Source organism: Anser anser, assembly GCF_964211835.1.
Source record: "Anser anser genome assembly, chromosome: 3".
Taxonomy (NCBI): Eukaryota; Metazoa; Chordata; class Aves; order Anseriformes; family Anatidae; genus Anser; species Anser anser.
This window is the reverse complement of record NC_139722.1, coordinates 50,987,338-51,008,918: the sequence shown is the minus strand read 5'-3', so window position 1 is coordinate 51,008,918 and position 21,581 is coordinate 50,987,338. Positions and strand designations below refer to the sequence as shown.

General features: G+C 45.3%; 1 protein-coding gene across 4 annotated transcripts in view; it reads left to right on the top strand.

The window, feature by feature from the left end:
* The window catches only part of FYN (FYN proto-oncogene, Src family tyrosine kinase), a 135,413-nt gene that overhangs the window by 45,394 nt on the left and 68,438 nt on the right, over window positions 1-21,581 (top strand). For all 4 annotated transcript variants that reach the window (XM_083831561.1, XM_083831559.1, XM_083831563.1 and 1 more), the window contains exon 2: window positions 12,722-12,792. The gene's annotated coding sequence lies outside the window, so the exon portion shown is untranslated. The remainder of the gene's footprint in view (window positions 1-12,721; window positions 12,793-21,581) is intronic.

The following is a 21,581-nucleotide window of genomic DNA, read 5'->3' as shown; positions in this document are numbered from 1 at the left end:
TAAGCAGTCCCAGCTGTATGGCACATCTATAAGTACCGAGAAACCACCGCTTTTATTTTCTTCCTCTTGTGCAGGCCTAGTGCTGGAAATCCTCTCCTTGGGAGAAGGCTTTCAACTTCCATTTGAATCTGTTTTTTTTAAGCTGGGCTGTCTGAAGCCCAGCCCATGGCCCTTCCCCGCTGTGCATGAGGTGGCTGCTGAAATGTTATCAGAGCTGGGCGATGCGACCTCGAGGTGTCTGTCTGGAAAACGGACGCAACTGGGAGTTCAGATGGTTGATAAAACATCTGTGTTTATGAAGATGCATGCTCTTTCATAGTCTGCCCTTTTTTAATCTATCTGTCTGCTTGTGGGGACCGTACTGTTTCCACTCCCCGTGTGCACGCCTGTTGAGGTCAAACACTTCCCTTTCTCAATGCACTGTCATGTGTGCAGTGCTTCAAAGCACTTGCTACAGCCCTGTGTCTGTGCAGGTGGGTTAGAAGTGGAGGCGAGCTGTGGATGAGCATGTGTGTGACAAGGGGAGGGGAAGCTGACACAATAAACTGGTTGTCATCAGTGGGCACGGAGAGAAGGGTCTGCGGATGTGACAGGTAGCGGTTCCGCCTAGGCTGCCCAGCTGCAGTGCCAGTGGCGTTGTAGGGCTGTGGTAGTCCCAAATGTTGTTGACACTCTGCCATTAGATGTAAGCATACATGTGAGAGAAGTGAACTTGACATTTTTGGCGTGTGTTGGTTGTTTTTAAAACGTTGCTATTGATCTATTGATTTAGTGGCTCCTGTAGCTGCTGCTGGTGATGTTTTGCTGCTGAAATCCACACAACTGACCCTTGCAGCTGCTCCCAGATTGTGCTAATGACTTTTGGAAGGGAAATTAATGAGCTTGCTTTCATACTCGAAAAGAAAAGAAAAAAAAAAAAAAAGTCTTGCCTCTTTGTGGTTCTTAGGCACATATCCCGCTTGTTTCCCAGGGGCTTGTTATGGATCTGTACTTGCAGGGACCGTACCATCAGCCCGTACCATTCATACATTTTCCAGAATTCATAACTCGGTGCCTTTGCCGCTGCGGCCGCGCACGTGCTGCTCTGAATGCTCCTTCTCAGATGTCCCTGCTCCTGGTGGCCCCGTGCCACAGCCGGTGAATGGCACGCCTTGTGCTCCGCGGGGCGGTTTCTAGGGCAAAATCAAACGTGACATTTCCAAAACGCGCGAGTCCAAACTAGTTTCAGCACTGAGAAGCGGAGCCTGCGAGTGCTTTCTGTGTGTTGTTTCTTGCCTTATTCTAAGCGATTTACAGTCCCTCTTACTGGGGGCAGCGCGGAGGCTGAATGTGCTTTTATAAACCCCGTTTACATCTGCAGAACTGTCCCAGGACGGGGTTCCCTGGTTTTTGGCTAGTGGACTCGGTGAGAGCTGCCAGCCCTGTTTCTCAGCCCGCTCCCTGCCGCACTCATTCCCGGGGTGCTCGCGGGCACGGTGGGAGCAGGCAGTGACCCAGATGTGCTGCTCCCAACGTGTCCTTTGTTTCCAGCGCTCGGCACGACGGTGGATTTGACACACGGTTAAGCACACGTCTGTCACCGGGCCGAAACGCGCGTCCCCGGTATTACACGGGCTGTTGTACGAGCTGGGTGACTGCCGACATGGGTAGCTGCTGGCCTGCCCCGCGGGGCGCGTGGCCACGTGGGTGCTGCCCACACAGCAGGGAGCGGGTTGTCACGCTGTGGGATGCCGAAGCTGACGTAGCCCACTTCCTCTGAGAGGTTAAGCACTGTTGTAAAGGCTCCGAAATATATTGCAAATAGCAGTGTTCTGCTTTGGCATCCATTTCTTTATCACAACCTTTTTTTTTCTTTTAACTGCTTAAACTTTCCATGGGGTTATCAGGCAACCATTTTGCTACTGTGGGATTCGCTAGCTGTAATGGTACAAAAAAGGAACAGTGACAGAGCCCTTTTTGCACTTCTGTGTTTGGCAGGAGATGCAGGGCAGTGCTTTTCCTCAAATCATAGTCTTCTGACTACAATTTCATTTTGGGTTCCTTCATCTACAGACAGATCTATTACATCTATATATGTAAATATATGTTACATACAAATAATCTTTCATATATGTATGTATATATACACATATACATGTAAAAAGTCATCACAGAGTCATAGCTGCATAGATATACATATATGTGATTCTTACAGCTGGAACATAAAACTAGTCCTCTCTCTCCTTGTCCAAGCTATAATCTCAATTGGGCTTTCTTCACTTCTTTGTGGATCCCAAGTCATCAAGTCTCATTCAGCATGGCTAAACAGAAATCCATTGATACAGCTCCACCTGCAGCTCTCCCCATTATTTCCCGTCTCTGTTGCCATGGACAACACCGGGGTCCCTCAGCGAGGCCAAAATCTGCATGGGTCCATCTCCAAGTTCCCTTCATCTTCAGTCAGAGATCAGCGGACTCTTCACATGTGATATCTCTTCACAAATGCCCTCTGCTCTCCAGACCACGCTGCTGAAATTCACATCCAAGTGCTCATTTCATGTCTTGAATTATGGCAGCATCCTTTTCTCTGCCCTCTACAGATTATAGTTCTGTCTGTCCCGAATGTCTTTGCTAAGGGAATTTGTCCAGCTCCCTCATTTCTTAACAGTGTAGCCTCCCTTGCTCATTCCTCAGCTGACTCCTTTAAGCACACCAGCCGCCTGTCTTCAGCCCCAAAGCCTTCCTCTCCGTCTCTGCTTTCCACCTGTCCTTCAGGTCTCAGAGGTCTCCTCCTGCCACCCATGCTGCCAGTCTCTCCAGCGGGTACGAGTTGCTTTCCAAATGGCAGCTGTGGGTTTTCTGCGGACCTCACACGCCCCGTTAACGTTGGCAAGACTACTTTATTGTTGTCCTCCAGGTCTTTCCGTCAAAGTACTCTTTCCTTGGCATGTTTCCAAAGGCCCTGGGGCTGCCAGCGTGCCGAGGCTGGCTGGCTCTTGCGCTTGCCCTTTCTTGCGTTGCACACAGGGGTTTGTATCCACCAATTTTCAGCTGGTTTTGGGGCGATGCGGAGTTCCCGCTCCAGGCGCTTCACGATCCGTGTTCACGTTGAGCGTGGCCCTTCCCTTGTGCAGCCGGCGGCTTGGAGGAGCTTTAGACCTCGCTGAGATTAAGCCCGTAGCCAACACCCCCTGCCATTGCAGGCTTGCAAAAATAGGCCAGGCGTGCACGGCAGTAGCGGCGGCGTAACCATGGCAATGCGAACAGGCCGCGTTCGTGGGCGGGCAGCTCTCTCCAGGCCGACTGGGGCGGCTGCGGCCTGGGGCAGGCCGGCATGGCGAGGGTGTGGGGCTGGGGAGGGGGCTCGGCGCCCACGAGCATCTCTGATTTCCCCCAGCTGCGTCGGTGGCCTAACAAAAAGAAAACATTAGTGCTGGAGATGCTGCGTGAGCAGGGACGTGGCCTAGATGGTCCCTCAAGTTCCCTTTAATCCCACGGCTCTGTTTTAACACGGAGAGATGGCTTCTCCCTTTCTGTTTTCTGGGCGCTCAGGCGTACGCTGATCTTCTGCTGATACCGACAGAAGGTCTCTGAATATCAAGAAACCAGAATACCCTCATTAGGGATCCGCTCTGAGGATGTGAGAGTAATATATTGCTGCTAGAGACGAGGCCGGCTTTGTGCAGCAATAAAACAAGAATATTAAACAGGAAGCCAGTGACACTTCTGAAACATGCATGAGACAGTAATCCAGATGCTGTTCTGGGATACAGCACAGCCCTCGAGCCTTACATCTACGCTACTCTTTTATTATTTTTTCTACGCTGCATCTGCGTGGTTGGGGGCGGGGTGGGGGCGCAGCGAGGGGAAAGCCGGATTTTTAGCCTGGTTTCCTGAGGAAGCGGGGGCGAGGCTGTCAGCGGTGCGTCTGCGGGTCAGGCCTCATCTCTACAGCTTGCCAGGCTGTCACCATCCAGGGAGGGGGCTTCTGCCCCCGGCACCTCCTCGCCGGCCGCCGGCGCTGCCCAGCTGGTGCCGACGGGCACCGGGGCACGGAGGCTGCACCTGGTGGCGTGGGGGAGCTTCGTGCCGGAGGAGCTCACGTTGTACATCTGGAGTCACGATTTCCTTGGGTGGTGAACCACCGGCTGCCCCAAACAAGCTGAAAATCCAGGTTCGTTAGCTCCCCCACACAGGCATTTGCTTAATCTTTAAAGCAAGGGAGTAGGGGGTATTGCTGAGCAATACCGCTCAGCATAAAAATGCTCAGTTAAATCCATAGGATATTTCAGCAAAATAAGGGCTTTTGTGTGGCTTTTGTGTTGCAGAGGGGTTTGTATTAATATAGCGCGATCCTGGAATTACAAGAGCCCCGCGTTTGTTCTGGTTCATGCTGGGACACTTGCTTTCGAAGGAGGGACCTGATGGATTTGAGAACAGCGTGAAGGAATAAAGACTTGATCTGCACTCCAGGCTGAAGCATTATGTCACTGCAAAATCTTTTCATTTGTACTTCTGCTGTGTTGTCCTGAGGATTTAATTTCCTGTTTTTCATTATGTGGGAGTCTTTTTTGGAAGCTACTAGAGAGCAGGGGTTTTTTTTGGAAAGTAAACTGTCAAAATACAGTGACTATTTTTTGGTTGTTTTTCCACTTTCCTGAATCCAGAACTCGCCAACATGAAATTTAATTATGAAAATAATTAAATGAGTAAATAAGTAAATCAATGATGTAGCACGGAGACAGCGCTCTTCTTTCCCTTTTCCCCACCCTCAGTCCACCGGCAGCTTTACATAGGTTTTCACACCAGTGCTTCTCTAATTTAAAGCTCTTATTCCTTCCTTGCTTCATGCCATGTGACAAGCAAGGACCTTGTTTATTTGCTTTATGCAACTTGTCTGATTATGAAAAATAAAACAACACAACGTTTTCTATTCCTCAAGTTACAGTATTTTGAAGCTTCCAGAAAGATAAGAAGTATTTATTTACCTTGAAACTTGCAGAAAGATAAAAACGGATTAGGCAAAAATGCTCTCCAGAGCAATCCTTTAAAAACACCAGACCGACACTGCAGCTGATGGGTTGTAACTGCTGGGCTTCCTTTTTGGGGACGGAAGGTGGGCAGAGAGGATGTTTTCTTCGTAGGTTTGCTCTACTCATCTGATCTTGGATTTGATAAGCTCCACGATTTTAAAACTCTGACCTCCTTTTTTTCCCCATCCTTGTATCTTAAAAGATTAATGTGAAGAGGGCAAAAAGGAAACAGTTTGTTTTCAGCTTGTCGTATTTAATCATTAGTTTACAGCGCAGTGTTTTCATTGTTTGCCCCTTAATCACATCGGTGTATTCTTTTCTTGCACTGTTTACTTTTTCCTTTACAGGCTTTCTTTGATACAGAAATAAGTTTACAAATAGCTCGCTCTTGCAAAATTTCAGCATTTTTTCAACGTTTTCTCTTCAGCATCAGGCAATGGGACCACGCGTAGGTGGCGGAGCGCCTGCTGAGATCGGGTGCTTCGGCTCCGCCAGCCCCAGCCCGCCCAGGCTGCGGGTTCCTTGCAGAAAGTGCTGTTCCTTTGTGTCGCTCCGGGGCAATTTTTGAATTACAGTAGTTAGGAAAACCAAATGTGCAAACTATTTTTTTTCCACAGTCAAGGACATAGCACAGGAAGCCACAATAATCTGTGCACATGGATGGGGCCCTGCGCTGCCTGTTCAGTTTCCAGCTGTCTCGTGGCTTGCTCCGTGTAGCTCACACACCGCTGAACCTCTTTGCTTTGCTTTGCTTTACTGCACGGGAAGAAGAAAGAACGGCACCTGCCACGTGCTGGCCTGGAGATGAGTCAATCCTGTGAGGCCAGGCTGCGCTCAGAAACGTCAGGTAGCTTGTTCGGGGGTGAATAATCCATTAAAGCATTGCACATACATACCTAATCCTATCGACTGACTGAACTACAAGAAGTCCTTAGTAATACACAGGATCCCTTTCACCTCCAGTTTGTCCTAAGAATACAGGATAGGTGCTCAATTTCAGTATAAGTTTAAAGCCTTGAAGGAAATTGGCCATGACTTGAGACTGTTTCTTCCCATGGGTGTATTTTTTGTGATTTCTTGCACAGGGGGAATGGCTGACACTGGGGGCGCTGCAACCTAAATACATTTCTTCCACATACAGTGTACATGTGTGTGTTCATTTTTGTTGTATGGCATGGCTATAACGTCCTAAACGTTCTAAAAGCTTACATTATGCTGGCTGCTGTTTTTCTTGCTGTTCTTTTTTCCCCTTTCCTGGTCCCAGAAACAGTCCCCTGCTGTCACTGGGACACGAGGCAGCGTGGGCTGGCAGGCCGGGGGTGCAGGGGAGGGATGCGTGCTGCCTCGCTGCCTGCAGTGGCCTCGCGCCCTCCCTCAGCTCCAGCCGTACCCAGCAGCATTCTTGAGAGCCAGCTAAGAGGGTCAGGGAGTGCGATCTATTCTTAGGACTATGGGACCCATTCATTTCTTTAAAAAAAATAAAATTGTTTGGTGCAGAGCACTTCTCATTTTTCTGTAGAGAGAAATGCGAACACTCTTCCCGCAATTAATGAAGTCATTTTCCTACTGTTTTGAGAACTGAAGTATGTCTCTGCAATCACATGCCCCTCGTGTATTAATGGCATTTTCAGCCTCGGTGCCTGCCCCCTGTTGAGCTGGCTGGAGGTTCCCCTGTGGATCGCTCAGTCCAGGTGGCTGCGGATGCCTGACACAGAGGCCAACCGGTCCCACGGCGCGCGTGAGGTATGCGGCACGCAAGTTGGCTTCCAGCTTAAAAAGGCAGCTAAAAGACATGCTTGCTTCTCTTTTAGGTGGTGTGGATGCCAAAGCTTTTGGGATCTTCTCAGATTTTGAAAGGCAGGATTCATGAGTGGTCTTGCCTGCCTTTCAATCACCAGTTCCCCTTCTCTTTCCTTCTTATGCCACCTCTTCCCCTTCCACTTGCTCATGACAACTCCTAGTTGTCCCACGATGTATTTCATAATGCTTTTGCATCTTCTTATTTGTGGTATCTGCCCTCACTCAGTATTTCTCTTTAAACATTTGCACACTTCTACCTCTATTAGCACTTCCCATGCTGTAGTGCTTAGTTAGGTGCCTTCTTTCTGCTTTCAGCTCCCAGCTTCTTTGTGTTTTCTGCTTTCTCTGTGGGCCTGTAGCTGTCGTGTTACAAAGCAAGTTGACGCCTAGGAAAGCAGCGGAGTGCAAGAAAGGTTTGTTTTAGTTTAGCCTGCCTGAAAGTTGAGAGGGAAAAAGGAACTAGTGTCAGCAGTACGGAGCTGGCAATATCAACTGTGTCAGTAAGGGGTTGAAGCTCTTTGGTAGTGAAGCATCGCAGGGAAAAGGAAACCACGCAGCGTGCTTGGGCAGGGCTGGAAGTAAAGGTTGTGCAGGATATGGGGACCCGCTGACAGCAGCACATACGCTAAAGATGAGTCAGTAGATCTGGTGCACAAGAGATTTAAGTGGCACAGAAAAGAAGCAGTTTAGCTTATAGTCTTTAGCACAGTTTTGTGTTGTGGGTTTGGTTTGTTGTTTTTTCTTTTTCCCTTTTTTTTTTTTTTCGTAAAACTAGAAGCTGAAGCAAAGCCTCTTTATTCTCCTAAAGTTTTTTTCCCTCCTCTTTCCTGCTTCTCAGGACTTGCTGGCACTGCAAAAGTGACCTTGGATCTGTTTGGAGAGTTCCTCCTGCTCCGAACGGAAAGGGCAGCAGTTTGAAAGATGCGGTTTTTATATAGCTGCAAGTTTGATGGTGGGGACAGATGTTTTTGTTTTGATAGCATGAACTTTCTTTGGGACTCTTTTAGGAGAGGGACCTGGTTATCCGTATTTACGTCCTGCAACTGCACAAAGCTTTCAGGTAACTGCTTTAGATACCCAGTGGGGTTCAGGTGGCAGAGGCAGGGTGCCTGCCCTGCTGTGTAGCCACCATCCTCTTTCAAATTTTGTCACCCATGAGGAGGAATCAACCAGAATCGTAATGTTTGGTCTTAGCAGAGTCTTGTAATGGTGTTGCTGTATCTTTTCCTCTGCAGTTGCCCAGGGTCGTGCCTGCCCTAGTTGCACGAGCTGCTTTTTGCAGGAGCTCCTGCCTCAGCTCCCCCCGATGCTGGCTGAGCTTCCTCGTGTCACGCGTGGCTCCCCGGGACCCTCCCCCAGCAAGGAAGAGGCTCGGGGTAACAGTGAGGCTTCTGTCCTTGTCTAAGAGCAAGCCTATAAGCTTCCTTTAAACTGTAAACGTTTTATTGTTGGAAAGCTTTCAGATGTTCACTGGATAAGGGGTCTTTATATATAATCTGGCATCGCACAGTAAAAGATTGCTTTATGTAAGCTAAGTTTAAGATGTGCAGTCCCTTTATAAATTCGTCGTATAAACTCAGCATACAGAAAATTTGCTTCTTCTTGTGTTCAACATTGCTTTTAAAAGGGTTTTCCAAGTGGTTTTTGATATTATTATCTTGTTTAAATAAGATTAGAAATCTTAAGGGGGAAGTATCAGGAAAATGCTGCACCCCGAGCAAAACTGAGCACGCTTCTGTGCGTTTGTTCAAAAGTGTCAGCAACCTCCTGTAGAGTCCTCAACCTGCTCTGAGGAACTCCAGGCCTTGGTACTGTAAGGCTAGAGCAACCCACTACTGAAAAATACTTCCTCGATTAATTCATGGCCCAAAACCTCCTTGGTATGGTGTGTAGCATAATGAACACAAATTATGTTAGAACATTTGAAGAAGGAAGACTGTTGCTTGGCAGAGTAACCAACATTTTCCTTACAAAGTGGATCTAGCTAATTTACGGATTATGCACCCTAGTCCAGGCACTTTTATTTGTAAGCTGTTCTCCAAACTGAAAACTTTCTTTTTCCCAATTTTTACCAAGTAACATTGCAGCCCAAGAACCAGGGATGCGTGGTTCTACTCGAGGTTTGAAAAGGCAGCAACAAAAGCACGTCACTAGTAGAAAACTGTCAGATGTTTATCATCATCTAGATTTCATTCTGTGTCTGAGTATCACAAACTGAATTGCATGTACCGGGATCCATCTGAAAATTATTTATGACTTCAGCCAGTCGCTTCCTCCAGCTGGGCCAAGCCTGCGTGCAAACTGCAACACCTGCAGCATGTACCGGACCAGAATCCTTCACGTAACTGCTTTTATGCCTTAAGTCATGGCTTTGTATGTTTCATACAGTGGGCAAATTGTCACTGAAGGATTTTTGCTTTAATGGAAATCCGTTTTCGTTTGTGGGTTCTTGTCTAGGTTTGTTCATTGTGGACTTGTTCCAAAGATCCTGGAAGTTGGTGGGTGTTAATGGATTTTGGCATGGAGGCTTGGAAAAAGTAGTTACTGTGTCTGCTGTCAGTGATTTCTCTTTTGCCAGTGGTAATAAACTTAATTCTGATCCCAGTATGAACTGACAAAAACATATCTGGAAACTGATGAGGGTAAACAGGGGTTGTCTCATAAAGCAGACAAAGTAAGGAAACCAAACGTGCTGGTGACGTGATTCTACTCACCGCATCGTATTTCACAAAATGCTTTTCTCTGCAGAGAAAGAAAGCAACTTGTACACAAAGCTACTTAAAAGCACCACTAGTATATGTGCAACACTGCAGGGGGTATCGCTTTTTGTTGTTTTTTTTTTCAGTAAAAAATTCCAATTTGTTGAAGCTGATGCTGCTTACAGGAAATGGCTGTTCTTGGCAGACAATAAGCCTGATTATCTCCCAAGACTACTTTTTTTTTTTTTTTTTTTTTTTTAAGTTTCAAATAAAGTCTCTTCTTTGAGATTCAGAGCAATTTCTCACATCTGGTGGTTTGCTAAGTATTTTACCATGCCTTGCCATTTAGGAGAAGATGCTTGGACAGCTTTCATTTGAATGCCACTTCCACGTTGGCAGCAATATGTGTGACACAGTTTGGGGTGACCCCCTTGTAAGCATTTTGGACTGGGATGGGTAGCAAGTCGCAGCAACTTACGGGAAGCTGATGTTGCTTAAACCTAATCCTATTCAATTGATTGTATTTTAAACAGCCTCATTTTGTGTTTGATTTTAGATGGCAAGTGGAAGGGGAGTTCAATGTGATTTTGTTCAGAAAAGGTTTTCATTCACAGTGTTTCTACTTCTGCATCACTTCTAACGTTCGTTTATTTGCACCTTCTATGCTGTTTTCTCCAAAGGTCAGCAAAGCTTTCTGAGAAGTGCTGGTCAGAATTTGTAGATAAGTAACATTATCCAAAGCCCTCAAGGAAGACGAATGTTCCTTCTATGTAGTTAGGTAGAAGGAAAACCATTAAGGCTAAAGCTGAGTTCTGTACAGCCCCTAGACTGAATACAAAGAAAGAGCGAGTAGTCTTTGGTTTTCTCTGCATGTCACATCCAGCCCTCACCCCCAGCTTTGCTGCAGAAAATGCTCCCTTCCCTTCTCCCTCCCTGCCCTGCTGTATCCCCTGATACCTCCTTAGTAGCTGGAGAGGCAGGGCCTGGTTTGCATCAACTTCCAAAATCAAGCAAAAAGCATCCCTTGGAAAAGCTTCAAGCTTCCTACCTGACACCCCCGAACTTCAGAAGATCTTGCAAGACAGATAAATCATATCTCTGCTCAACCTTTTAGCTAGGTACCCCCTTGCCTCGCCCTCTTACTAGTTTTTCTCATACGCAGTTTCTCTGAGGGCTCGGATGAGGCTCCTTCAGCACGTACTAAGGCACCTGCATCCAGCTGGTTTTAATGCTGGCTGCTTCCCCATCCCGATGTGCACAGCCATGTGTACTGGGGTGAGGGAGCACGGCCAGGGCCGTGTCCAGAAGCTACACACAAGCACGGGGGGGGCTCTGCCCGCTTTGGCAGCAGTGCCAGCCTCTGCCTTTCAGGGATTCGTGGCTCCAGCAGCGTGGAGTACAGAGTTTCCCCATACGTGTCGCTTCTCTGGCCTGGTGCAAGAGAAAATAATGAGCTAAGCTGGAGCTGAGGTGCTGTTGGACTGATTCGAACCTGGCTCCTCTCTTAAGCTCCCAACTTTTCTCTATGCAGATGTTATCCAATTAGTTGTGAGGCAGGAGTAGTTTCTTGACTTGATTTTGCTTTCCAGGCCAAATGCCTGGAAGCTAAGGAGGGAAGCGGATGGTACTGGAATAATAACCACCTTCCCCAAGCCTGAGCAAAGTGGTTAAGACCCATCTTTTTTTCAGTGTTATTACAAATTCTGCCAAGCTGTACAATAGATGTCAAGGGAGGAGGATTTGCTGTTTTTTTTTTTCTTTATTCCTTGGTACATCCACGATTTTTTTTCAACCACTAAGCTAAGAAAGCAAGCAGGGAAGAATACGCTGTGATTTGCAGTTTTGTGATTAGAAATGTCTATTCCTTAAACCTCTCACAAAAACGTCTTCTGATTTTTAATGTCTTTTTTTCCTTTCTCTCCCCACCCTGAATTCTCCAGCCAAAATGACATTTCGGCCTTACGAAATCAGAGGTCTGCTTTCTAACTGGGATTTAGAACAGCGTAACCCAGTTGCCGTGATTTTAAAGACGACTTGCTTGCTTGTTCCTTAAGAGCAGTTTTGTTTTCCTAGCTTCTTTTCATGGAACAAGGACCAGTAAAAGCAATTTGAGCGGAGAAGCCATGCCCCCTTCTACAGCATCCTTCACAAAAGGCACTGCTGCAAAGACCTGCTGCTGCTTCTGCAGCTGGGGTGGGTTTTCTCCATCAATAATGCAGGCCCCGAAGTGAGCTGTGCGTAGTTGTAAAGTTACTCATTCAGCAGTAATTTCACAGATGCCTCTCTCGTGGAAAAGTCAGCCATGTACTTGGTGGGGGGTGGGGGGGGAACAGGAGTGTTTCTGAAAGCAGGTCAAATTCAGTCTGACCTCGCTGGTTTGGACACCAGGACGCTGAAATGTGTGCCCTCCTCCGTTTGCTGCACAGCCACCATTCCCAAACCTGAACACCAGCAAAGCCGTAAGCTGCTCCGTCTTCCAGGCGCTTCCAAAATAAATGTTTTAACATCATTGTTAGCCTGTGCTCCACGAGCTCCTCTTTCAAAGATTTCGCCTCGAGGGAAAATGAGGAGTTGCTGTCATTTGAAATTTACTCAGCATTGGCTAAATGATGGCATTTGTCACTTCTGCTCTCCGCGTTGTTCAAACTGGCCCTCGTGCATGTCGGACTGGATGCTGTGTTTGCTTACTTGCTCTCCGCCTTTGTTCTTCTGGAGAGCGGGGGGCAATTAATATCGTCTAAAAATGTAGCGTGGCACAGCCCTTTTTTTCTTTGTGTAGCTTTCAAACGCGGATGCCGTCAAGAGCATTACGTGCATCCCAGTTCAAAAGCACTTCAGTAAAGCAAAATCACTAGGAGATACTGACCAATTTTTTAGGAATGGTCTGAAATAATTGGTGCGCTTGCTTTATGCCGCAGCTTGCCTCGTGCTGTTGACCTTGTATCCCTGACGTCTGAATCACTGTCATGTCGGTGACGGTGATGTGTCTGAGCAGTCCGAAGGAATCCTGCAATTACTTTAATATTTTGCATAATACTGGTGGAATTTGATAATTTGTTGTGAGGGGATCACATCCAATTACCTCATTCATTAAAACAGCGAAAATAGTGGAAGTTTGGAGATATATGCCAGACAGTGAGAAAGAGCTGTAATGTAATTTGTGGTGTTCTACTCACTATTTTTTTTTTCCCTTTCTCTCTCATTTTACAGGGCATGTTTTTGAGCCATTTTTGAGGAAATGTGGTGAAAGTCAACTTGCTCTGTTTTGGGGGAAAATTCTGGTAAGTGGTGCCATCTTGATCACTTTTGGTTTTCAATGACAATTTCAGACAGATTGTTTTAATGTTTATTTCAGTGTTTTTTTCTTTTTACTTGATGGGAAATACAGCTCACAGAGATGTAGTTGATTATATGTATTTTTCTTCCTTTGGTATGGGGGCTCACAGTGTGAGAAGCATTGACAGAAAGCAGCATGCTGGGCCTCAAGGCAAGGAATGTAGTTTCATTTGCTCCAGTGGCATCTGCTTATTGTGTTTGTAGCTGTTATATTCAGCTGAAGAGTGGTTGAGCTAAGATCTGTAACAGAAGAAACACAAAGCCTAGCTGAAAAACAAGGGGAAAAAAAAAAAAGGCATGCTAGAGGTATAAACAATCAGGAGAAAAATAGTAATGTAGGGGGAGCACATACCTCCCAAAGCAGTGGGGGTGTCCAGTCACTGTGAAATCTGTCTGTCTGTTTCCAGAGCATCTGACCAGCACGCTTGCCTCTAGCTTCCACATGGAGCCAGGATGTTTTGCTTATTGCTGTGAGATAAGGAGGCAGTCAGTGCTCCTGTGTGATGTACCAGCCTTCATATTCCTCTTTTCCATCCCATATGACAAACTTTGCTGCTTCTCTGGTTGGTCTCTGGACACCACACTTCCAGAGGCTTCTGGTCCTACTGGTGCTGTGGGAACGTGGCGTGTTGTGGGTGATGTATCTGTGCGGCTGAGTTGTGCCACTGGGAGGAGAAGGAGGCATAGAAGAATGGAAGATAATTAGTGACGTGCCCCCGACTAGAAGGGAGTAGTCCTAAGAAAACTCTTCCTAGTTTTCACTTATCTCCAGCTCAACCTGCAAAAACACCAAGTTTTACAGCAGTCTGTAGATTCATCTTGCTTTTCTCCCCTGGAGACTCAATGCATGCAGCTGTGGCTGGTGCCAATTGATCACCGTCACCCTTGGAAAAAAAAATTGCCTGCAGAAGATTATGTCCTTTCTTTCCCTTGGCCAAGCAGGGTCTTGGACAGAAATTTTTTTCTTCAGCTAGCATGTGCAGATTGCAGATGAAAACTGGCTTATTCTCCACTGGCAGAAGACTTCAGAGTAAGATAGCCTGCAGGGGTAGAAAACTGAAAATCAAAGACTGGCTCTGTGAGAACACTTATTCTTTTCTGCGATTTAAAACAAACAATAACCAAAAAGAAACAAACCAACACCACAAAGCAGATGTTGTTACATCATACAGAAGGATCAGGATTAGCTAGCAGATGTGTAAGTGTAGATCATTTAGCCTTCTGCAACGTGGATAGTCTTAAAGATCAGAAAAGATGACCAAGATCAGAATTTAAGAAAAAAAAAAAAAGTCAGCCAAATGCATGAAAAGCCCTGTTCAACTGTACCTTGGTAAACCCTACCGCAGATCTTTTAAGCATTTTTTCTCTACAGTTTGGCTTTTTTGACAATTGTGCGTGTTGTAAGCTTCCACCCATATCCATATACAGGAAAATATAAATACAATTATTTAACTGGAATTTAGTTGTAGGCCGAAAGATGAGCTATAGGCCAGCAGCATGAACTCATTAATCCATGAGATTTTGTGCGGACTTCTGTTACTGCAAGAGAATATAGGATGTATATCTAGTTTGCTCTTTGGTGATAAGCCCTATACTTGGATACTGGAAGCTGTCCAGTGTCCTTACATATTGGCTGGTCTCTGCGTGACAAAGCCATGGTGCTGTCAGGTCAAGAAGCAGCATCGTAATGCAAAAATGGTGTTTCTGTGTAACACAAAGGAAAATAAGGTTATGGACAGACCCGGTAGTCAGATTGTTGTGTTTAAATTTCCCTTCAAAGTTGCATCAGCTGAGGCTGGTCTAGGCTCCATGGCTGTCCTTAATGAAATAACATAGTTCAAGAGCAGCAAGAGGAAAGAGATGAAAGAAACACGTTTATCAGAATCATAGAATAAATTCGGTTGGAAGAAACTGCTGGATGTCAAAATGCCCACTTAGAACAGGTCCTATTAGATCAGGTTGCTCAGGGCCTTGACTTTCAAAATTCAGCTGCACTCCAGGGGTAGGAAGTTTACACCCTCTCCGGGCACCTATTCCAATGTTTGACCATCTTTAGAGTAAAAAAGTGTTTCCTTGTTGCTTCTCATTGTTACTGCTCACTGTTGATCCATGTGGAGCATCCTCTCTGCCAGTGAGAGAGGGGTTTTGGAGAAGACCCTTCCAACCCCACATCAGCGAAGCTGCTTCCTGTGGCTCCAAAGAAATGTGGTGTCACATAGATGCTGCAAACTTGTCAGTAAGGGAAAAAACACAGTCTGGTTTTACTGAGAGTCTACTTGCACAACGTTTCTCAACCTTTAGTTCATGTTCAGACTTGAGGAGCATGGCTGCTGACTTGGCTGAATCTCAAAACTCAGAAGAAGGTTAGCTGACAAACTGATGCTCCTGAAAATCACCTGTTTTCCTGAGTTGCTCAGAGACATAACCTAATAAATGGAGACACTTCTCCCTGCTGGTCTGTGTACTCACCCTGGAATTTCTTCAAGCCAGCCTGGAAATGAGTTTGTGGCACTCCATGCTCCAGGATTTTGCCCCAAAATTTAATATTGTTTTCCATTATAATATGTAAACAGCCTCTGCAACTTTTGCTTGTTTTCACAGCTGTTCCTTTCCCTCTTTTTACTTTAAACAGTTTGCAAAATCTCGTTTTGAGGTAGAATAATCAGGAGCCTTGACTTTCTTGTCTGTAAGGATCTCTGAAGCATCTCCCTGCCCACTGTAGGTTTGCCTACGGCAATCCAGATTCACAGAGATTTTAAAAATAATTGCAAAAAATACAAGGCAAGGAAATAGTTTTGACCAGTCTCTGTCCCTAACCCACTGAATTCAAGAAGGACTGAGCACCAAGAGAACATTTTGAATTTATCCTGACATATCATCTGAGCTCAGAGGCACAGAAGTTATTTATTCATCCTGGATCAAAGTCCTAGAAAAGGTCATGCAGACTCCAGATCAAAAATCCATTATGGATGTAGGAGCTGATTAGAGAAGTATACTCGAATGCTGTGAGGGAAATCTTGACTGAATTTAAAACTCACTCAGCTGAGCTGATGATATCTTCCTGAGCAGTGTGAGTAGAGGCCTCTTTTGATGAGATTTCTGTAAAGCAGCCTCGTGGATGTCAGAGCAGATACTGCTCAGCACTTACATATTTGACCCTTGTGTTGAACACTCGTGTTGTTCAGCAGGCAGTCATGGAGCAACCATCTCTCCAGCACATGAAATACTTACACAACTGCGAGGAGTACCAGGAGTGCTTCCTTCAGCAGGTGTGATGCTGTACATTCGTCCTTTCTTATAGATTTACTCTTTCCAGGAACTCTGTGAATGCTTGAAACACGGGTCTTGAAACTGAAAGTATACTTGGGAAATCCACTGCTCCTTTCACTCTGAATTTAGGCAGGGGTACCTTCCCAAGTGCTGGGCTTTTTGATGTTTCAGTTGAAATCAGAGATGCTGTGCTTCCATCCGAACACTTGTCAATACATTCAAAGCAACTGCACATCTTAAACAATGGTTTCAGCTATTTTTAGTTGCTCAGTCATATCATGGAAAATTTGTATTTCAGCTGCTAAGACACTCCTCTGGTATTTGGGGGGGGGGGGGAGGTTCCCGTTAAGGACAGTCAGATTCCTCTTTCTGTATTTTAAACAAAAGAAAAATTAGCAGGTAGTGCCTGCTTTGATTTTTAGAGATTATATGAAAACAACTTTTCAATAACTTCATGCATATTAAGTTTGTTTGCCTTTAGAAAGATGGTGATGCTTTGTGCATTCCTGGGTGTCCGATTTCCATGGCACAATTATTTACATCCAGGACGTCTACCAAAAATGCTGTGGAATTTCTTGTGGTGATTCTTCTCACTTGTCAAGTTTCTGACATAAAGTATTACAGATCAACTATGTATTATCTGCAAAGAGCTTGAAATATGTGCTCTTACTGCAAAAATAACCCACCATAACTTGTGCCTCATTACCTGTATTCTGCCATGCCCACGAGAGGCTTTGCCAGAATCATTAGCTGTTCTTTGTAATTATGGATGACCTGGTGTATTTTGGTCCTGCTTCTAGTAGCTTTTAGTTTTCCAGAGTAATTAATTTGGGCACTGACACACCTCATGATGTGCTTCTGTTGTGTAACTTCATTATCTCTTCCTGTTGGCTGACGATTATCGTGCCTCTTTAGGAAGAAAAGTGTGTGGAAATTCTTGAGCATTTAAAATATCTTGGGTTTTACTGAGATTTGCTGCGCTGTGCTAGTAATTCCTCCAATTTTAGTCTGTTTCTTTTCTTCCAGTCTCCTCCATCCAAAAGATGTGCGTGGTGGTGCCACTGGGTGTGGTAAACATTAAAGCTGGTCCATAAGATTTGTGAGGAATGCAGCCTGTCCCCTGCCCAGAGCTCCAGTCCCGACTGGGCTGGGTTTAGTCTGCTCTAACAGTTGTGAAGCTCTGTTCCTCTAGTGGTCAAGGTAACCCCACACAGGGAGGCTGCATTCCAGCCTCTGGCAGAGCAGATCTTTGTTGTGTCTTGGTCTCTGGCACACATTCTCCCAAGTGTTTCCCAAGTCTCGCTGCTAATGCATTTAGTTTAGCTGTTGGGTTTTTGGGAGGCTGAAGTCGAGATGATCCAAAGAGAGTCGGTCTGTGGGCCATCCGTCTGGAGGACCCTCCTGCGTTAGCCACTGGAGAAGAAATAAGGAAGGACTGGTATGACAGCAGGCAATAGAGCACCACATGCTGCTGCACCTCTGGCTTTCTTAGCTGGCTCAGCAGCAGAGACCTTTGAACCATGATGTTATGGCAACTTGAAGATCCATGACAGAATTTTGTAAGTGATAAACTGTTTTTCTGTGCTTTTTTTTTTCTTTTTTTGGTTTTGGGTTTTTGTTTTTGTTAACAAGCTCTCCAAATGCTCCACTGAAAGAAGAGCATTAAATTTGCAAATTCAGATGTTTGCTGTAGGGAGTGTGACATCAACTTTGCTCTTTTCTGCACGTGCTTCGGGGTATTTTTGTCACTGTTCAGTTGATACAAAAACTCCTGCTCCATCACACTTGCGTGTTCTTATACCTTCTGTTCCCCTTCCTCCCCTCCGGAGGACTGAATAAAAATGGTTATGCGATACACTGTAGGGGTCACTGCCATCCAACTTGTTGCGAGCTCAGATTTAGATACAGAGCAGGCTTGCACCTGGTTTCACATATTTAAGTGCAGGTGCAGCTTGCAGCAGGCTGGTCCCACCAACCTGCCAGTGGGATCCTGGGCATTGTAGGTGTAGTCTCCAGGGAATGGAGTCACTAGGAAATATCACTTCTCCAGTGAGCCCATGCAAATGGAGATTTATTTTTTCAGAGGTCAGTAACTTATTACTTGTTTTTTCAGAGGTTGGTAATTCAGTCGTCTTTGGGAGGAGTTTTTTGCAGAGGTCAAAATACAAAGATTTTGCCTTGCCATCTTACAATCTTTTGGTCCCAATGACAAAACCTCTCAAGCTGCTCAAGGAGTGACCAGAGGCTTTTAACATGGTCAAATCACTCCAATTTCCCATGCCTTGTTTCAGAATTAGCTTGAAAAAATCAGGCTGAAGTCATGCCAAAAATCCAAAACGGCAACAAAGTAAAGAAGAAATCTCCCAGCAAACATCCAGCGTGGAGAAGGTTGCCAGAGCTGGAAGCTGTGCCAAGTTTATAATCAGGCAGCAATGGGGTCTCAGCAGGTAATGTTGCCACCCTGCAGCGACCCGTGTGAGAGGCAAGGAAGCAGGATCTGTGATGTGCGGCGTAGTGCATGGAGCGGACCCGAGATTACCAGGCCTGGAGAACGTGATTTCTGTGCATCAGATAAGGCACTGACTGCAGATAAGACTCATGCTAACTGACTGCATGTTGCAATACTAAATGCATCTATAGATACAGACCAAGGTATGTGGACGAGTGTAAATTTCCCCTTCCTGACACGAGCACGCTATGTTTTGTAGTAGAGCCAAGGCACCGGCTTGTTTCTAGAGTTCCTTTTATGAAATCTTGGGGGAAAGGGGCGGTTAATGTAATTCTCTCGACATTAATTCTGCCTCATCAATACTTCATGGATTTAATAGATTTTAGAGCTAAAATCATTTGGGAGATTGTTTTATCAGCCAGGCATAGCAGAGGCTGCTGAAGCTAAATGGAGGACAGTACGCATCAGGGTGTATTATGGGGTACTGCAGTATCCAAATGTAATTACTGCGGGGTTTGTTTCTGTCTGCCTTTTGTGAAACTTTACATTGGGCACTAAATACTTTGCATATAGGCAAGCTACCTCTTTGGTAAGAGCTTGTTATAGGTCTCTAGACACAAGTGTCTGTTTCCACCTCACAGCATAAGCACACTGCTTTCGTTCTTCATCTCCCCTTCCATCTCCCTCCTGCTTAAATGCTCCTCTGGCATGGACATAATGAAACTGCATAGAAAGGAGCATGAAGGGGAGGAGAAATCTCACTGCAGATTAACAAAGCTGAGTATTTCTGGACATTGAGTTATTTATATTAATCAGTTTGCTAAGCTCAAAGATAAAAGAAAGCCTGGGAAGCAATCCAGAAAAAAAAAATAAAAAAAAAATAAAGAAAGAAGACAGTGTGAAGACGCTGCATTAGTGAGTGTTTTCGGGAGGCCTGCAGTGCTGTCTCACAATAGCCATTTCAAAATAAAAGTGAGATGGGCGGATCTGGAAGGCCGGTGCTCGGAGGTGGGGGAGATTCCCGCTGGATGTGTCACACTGGGTAAGCTCGGCTCTGCTGGAGCGCCCTGCGTCATCCTGCAGCATCCCTGCTGCCAGCAGTGAGCAGCACTCCCCAGCTCCAAGGGGTCCCTTGCAGCCGCCGCTGGTGTGGGAAAGCTCTTCCCAAGGCACGTTATCAGGGAAATAAAGCACTGTTAGTGCTGTTTAGAGAATACCCATTTTTAGACAATATCCATGAGCGTAAGAGCATAAGTCTGCGATTATGCTGCATCATCCTGAAAACCTCGGAGCTAACAGAGGTTTGTACAGCCTTCTAATAAGTAGTGTTTTGTCCATACCTACACTGCGCCCATAGATAGGAATATATCTAGTACAGTAAATCATAATGCTTCTATTGTTTTCAGGGAAAATAGTAAAAGATTCAACTGTGTAAATGTCATTCTCGCCCAGCCCACTTAGTACTATGAGACAGGGAGAAGTCTGCTTTGAAATTCTCCCTCCAGCAAAAGCTTGAAAAGCCTCGAAGATTGCGTGCATCCTTGATCACGTCATGCAGCAGCAGCCCTGAGAAATACAAAATCTCGTAGCTCAGTCTGCTAGCGTTTTGAATGCCCTTCTGGGTGTTGAGAGTCCTGCCTTTCTGCTGTTACAAGGTGGTATCTCATCCTGTAACAACTTTTCAGACCATGTCCTGGCATAGGTTTTGCATTTTTTAATCAAACTATTTCTTGTTGTATTTTACCTTGTGCAAAAATCACGACAACCCAAAGCAAGTGGCTTTACAGGTAAAAGGATAAAACTATAAGTGGCATGAGAGTTTTTACAGTCTTTCCATAATTACTAGTTAAAAAGCATGCACGTATCTTAGATATGATTTGAAACATTGCCTGCTTTGGTCCTTGGTTAATTTTTTTTTTTCCAATTTATGCAGTTAAGATGCTAGTTAGAAGGAAGATGATGTGGAAAGAAACTCACACTGCACTCTTTGTAAACATGAGTTCAGGTCATTTCTTGTCCTCTTTTGTTGCTCATCAAAAGTTAGAAGTTTTGTCATTTTTTCAGTGGGAACTTGCACCAAATTCTAGCACAATGTGCTTTAAGCTAGTGGTTACATCAGTGCCCCAGCACCCGTTGCTGCTGGGTGCTCATTCTGGTGAGCTGTAATTGCACCAAATCATGAGTTTTGGAAAGTCCTCCTTTAGCTGTTATATCTGTTGGTTGTGTATGACAATTAGGAGTTGTCCATTTTTTCCCCACAGCTTATTCCATGTTATTAGGGCACTAGTCTCTCTCTACGTGCCATTTACTGTCAAAACATAACTGTTTTATTCCCCATTTCTTCCCATTTACATCACTTGATGGGTTTAGACAATTATGTGTCTTTATTCTTCTAAGATGGAGGCTGAGAGGAGATCCAATACATGAAATTCTGCTCTGTCTATAGAGCAGGATATCTGGAAATACGTCTGTAGACATATAGAAAATGTAGAAACTGACAGCTGAGAGATCCTGTAGACTTCTCATTGTTTTCTACCATGGTGCTCGTGCCGAATCTGTCAAAACACAGAGAAGCAAATCTGTATATGAATGAAGTGGCCTTTTTTACATTGTCTGGGAAGACCAAGCAACATCCACAGTCCTATTTTTAAGACATCCTCTCTGACCATGTTGGTATGTGCTAAGTATCTTTGCAGGAGCCCGAGATCGTTGCATTTGCTTTTTAATAAGTTTTGCTCTTGAGTTTTGCCCTCTAACTGGCTGTAATTACACAGGGAGGCTTAGCTCGGGTCTAACCACCAGCTTTCCTGCATGTCATTAGACGTTGTTAGGGGATCAGCCTGCGTGGTTGTAAATGACAGGATATATCTTCCTCTAATCCTTTTTTGGATGAGGCCGTTTATAAGGCAGGCGTTTCGGAAGAGGGGGAGCACTATTCTAAGCTGACGAAGCAGAAGGAAAGCTTGTGTTGAATCAGGGGCTGCTTGCAGCAACGTTTTGATCGTGGCTCATACT